Raw genomic sequence first — 4,406 nt, 5'->3', positions numbered from 1 at the left:
GTCACGTTCGCTTACGGCCCAGTGATCACAGGCAGGCACGCTATTGGCTGCCGACTAACGTAATGATTCGCTATGGCGTAGCGGACGCTCGGGACCACGAGGAGATCACCAGCGGTGCAGACGCTCACAACGTTTAACCTTTATATCTATACCTTTCACAATGAGATACACAGTATACCTTAGTGTAGAGACAGGGTGTAAGTGCAACCTGGTGTAACCTGATTAACTACAAAGCTGCTTGAGCGTCTCCGACGCTCAGGGAATACTTAACACTATAAAGAATACACAGATACCTGGGCTTAGGGTCCAAAACCTATTATATGTATTATGACTATTATACTTGCAAAAAGGAATCACAGTACAAATGATACACTACAATATAACAGAGACTACCTAACCAGATAACTACACAAGAAATACAATACAATACAATACTATCTAATCAAGGGAAAATACGAGAGAAATAAAAGAAGAGAGGGAGAGAGAGAAATGGCTCACAGTAAGACAATATGATTACGGAGAAAACTTACGCACAAGGGGAAACGATCGCAAGCGCCTCTGGACATCCAGCTCCCGATTATCAGCAATGAGAACCGTTGAAGAGAAGTGAAAGCTGGATGCCACAGGCCCGTCTTTTATGCTCCACACACAATGCGATTCAATGGTCCCTACAATCTCATTGTCCATTGGACACAGGAATTCGGCTTCGCATTATAACAAAAGGTCATAGGTTGATTCATACAGGTGGGCTGTGACGATTTCCAACAGCTCAGGTGGGTGGGATACTGGGTTTCCCGCCGCATGGCTAAGTGAGAGTAAATAATAGTAATGGACATAAACTTCTTATGTCCATAACTATTCGCACGAGCGATTAATCCGCTCCAAACCAACACCGGAATATTGCTATTTAAATACTCTTCCGATGGGTACCAAACACCACTGTATGACCCCTGTTAGACCCTTCGTGCAATACAAAGAGGAATCTCTCTGTTCAGGAACATACTATGTTAACCAAACTTTCAGAATCTATCAAAGGGACCATGATCTACAAAATACATTATTAGTGAAAATATGTAACGATTGAGTCGCACGCTACGACTACATAATCTTTACCGTAAATACGCATACCGAGCACCCGCGGGTGCCCGCAACAGCAGGTATGCGCACTCACGGGAAAGCGCACGCATGCGCAGCGCGGACCAGTGTGAGGTGCAAATATGGCAGTGTGTATAGAGATATTTTTCTGACTTTGACAGCTCCTATTAGCGTTGTTTTTTTTTCTTTGTTTTCTTAATGTCAAAAGTTGGTGTGCCAAAGTATGCAGTTTGTTGTGTTATTCCTTTGTGGGAATTTTGGTTTTGTTTGTAAGTTACATGTCGTTTCCATTGTTTTGTTTTTTTTATAAATATTCTGGGTTTGTTGGTTGTCTTTCTTTAATTTTTTTGGGATTGATGGAAAGCAATGTTGTAGGTACGTAGGTAAATGTGGTTTAATGTTTTTTGTTTGTTTGTTTGCTTGTTTGTTCCGGATTTTCATCATGAAGATATTGAGTACGCTCCTGCAGTAAGTGTTTGACCTGCCATACACATAATTGTTTATTTACCAATGTGTGTTGTTAATGGATGGTGTGTTTTAATGTTTCCTACCTTCATTTGAAGTTGGTGATGTCCGTATATGTTGGTGCGGAAGCAATCCCACCCCAACAGGTGGAAGCACTTCCACCCCAACCGGCTCCTCATCCTTCAAGGCAACGGAGGCGTGCAATGCCACCAATTTTCAGAACCTGTGTCACCCTTTTTGGGATGCCTGATGATGTAGTATTGCGCAGATACAGGCTGCCACCTCATCTAATCCTAGACACTCTCTCCATAATAGAGAGTGATCTAGAACGATCCATTAGGTATCCTACAGCAATACCAGCATTGACACAATTCCTTGCTGTGTTACATTTTTTGGCCACAGGATCATACCAGCATGTAGTTGGTGACCTGGTTGGCATGTCGCAGGGCCAATTCAGTAAGGTCCTGCGGCGTGTCAGCCAAGCATTTATCAGACGAGTAAAGTAATTTATATTAATGCCTTTGGATGCTGGTGCCCTGGCTGTGGTGAAGCAACAATTTCAGGAAGGGGGTAGTCGATTCCCACACGTTATTGGGGTTGTGGATGGGACACATGTTGCCATAGTTGCACCAAGACATAATGAAGAAATCTATAGGAACAGGAAACTGTTCCACTCTCTGAATGTGATTGTTGTTTGTGGCCCATACCTCCAGATCCTGTCCCTGAATGCTAAGCTCCCCGGGAACTCCCATGATGCACATGTCATTCGACAATCAGGGATATGGCAAAGATTAAGAATGATGGAAGGCCAAGACATGCGGCTATTGGGTGAGTGTTGTTGTAGGTGTTTTTGATCATGCATTTTTTTTCCTGTTTTAATTGTGCGTATCTCCTTTTTCTCTTCTCATATTCAAAAACAGGAGATCGTGGCTATCCTTGCACCCCTGGCTCATGACTCCTTACAGCAATCCCAGGCCAGGACCACAGTCGGCATTTAACTCCGTGCTTACTGCCACTAGACAGCTGGTGGAGAGCACGATTGGGGTTCTTAAAGGGCGTTTTCATGTGCTCCATCGCACTGGTGGTGACCTCATGCATTTGCCGGAGATGGTGAGTAAAATTGTGGTCCTGTGCGCTATTCTCCATAACATCACTGTAAGGAGTCGCGTAGAGCTTCCCCACACGGAGGAATTGCCGGATGAGGAGCCAAGGGTTAGACGGGCCCTCCGTGGGGGAGTGCTAACTAGCGGGGTCATGCCGCAAAGGCTCAAATTGTGCGGGATTATTTCAGGGATGTTTATGTTATGTTGTTGTTTTTTCCCCCAATCTGTATGTACGTGTTTTATTTTTTGGACTGATGGCATTTAGCTGGCTTGGTAAAGTTCTGAGTGTGTTGCTAGCGTTTTGTGAGTATTTTATAGTGTCTGACTACAGAATTTATCTTTAATGTTCTCCTTATCATGTTTATTGTGTAATAATGTTTTATACAATGGTATTACTGTTCCATTCTTATTTTATGTTTATTTTTTTGTGTAATTGTGTTATTAAACAACAATAACAACAGCCTTTTTTCTTTTGTTTTTGTATGTTTGGATTGTGCATCTGTTTACCATACAAATGCCACAACATCTGTTCCTACAAAAAAAACACTTTGTAACTTTGTGTAGCTGATTGTTCCAGCAAAATGTGGTGAGTAAACTGAAGAAATAACTTATTTGTGTATTTTCTGATCCCATAAAAAACTATCTATATATTAGTGATGAGCGGGTTCGGTTCCTTGGAATCCGAACTCGCCCGAACTTCACCCTTTTTTGCACGGGTCAGAGCAGAATCGGATCCTCCCGCCTTGCGCGGTTAACCCGAGCGCGCCCGAACGTCATCATCCCGCTGTCGGATTCTCGCGAGACTCGGATTCTATATAAGGAGCCGCGCGTCGCCGCCATTTTCACACGTGCATTGAGATTGATAGGGAGAGGACGTGGCTGGCATCCTCTCCGTAATAGTAGAACTATACTATAGTAGAAGAACTTAGTTAGTTATAAATTGTGGGGAGGATTGGGGACGGGGAGCAGCTGTTAGGGAGTACAGTGCAGGGTTTTGAGTTTAATTAATCCGTTGTTACTTGTTTCCCTGCCTGAAAAAAAAACGCTCCACCATATCTGTGCTCACTCAGTGTGCTGCACTGCTGCATGATATATCTGTGCTGAGTGCACTGCTCACACTGCCTAATTGTGGGGACTGGGGAGCAGTTATAGCAGGAGTACAGTGTTTTTTTTCTTTCTTCATGCTTGTTTGTTTAGCAGTCTGCTGACAGTGTCCACCAGGTCCTTTATACAGTATATTTTATATATATAATTAAGCACTAAGCAGCAGTACGGTAGGCCACGGCTGTACCTACCTCTGTGTCGACTCGTCACTCATCGTCCATAAGTATAAGTAATACTATCCATCCATCTACATTATACCTGTGGTGTTTTTTTTCTTTCTTCATACTAGTTTAGCAGTCTGCTGACACTGTCCACCAGGTCCGTGATAAGGAATATTATATTTATATATAAGCACTAAGCAGCAGTACGGTAGGCCACGGCTGTACCTACCTCTGTGTCGACTCGTCACTCATCGTCCATAAGTATAAGTAATACTATCCATCCATCTACATTATACCTGTGGTGTTTTTTATTCTTTCTTCATACTAGTTTAGCAGTCTGCTGACACTGTCCACCAGGTCGGTTATATACAGTATATTATATTTATATATAAGCACTAAGCAGCAGTACGGTAGGCCACAGCTGTACCTACCTCTGTGTCGACTCGTCACTCGTCGTCCATAAGTATAAGTAATACTA

This window comes from Pseudophryne corroboree, chromosome 6 (genome assembly GCF_028390025.1).
Source record: "Pseudophryne corroboree isolate aPseCor3 chromosome 6, aPseCor3.hap2, whole genome shotgun sequence".
Lineage (NCBI taxonomy): Eukaryota > Metazoa > Chordata > Amphibia > Anura > Myobatrachidae > Pseudophryne > Pseudophryne corroboree.
This window is presented reverse-complemented; position numbering follows the sequence as displayed.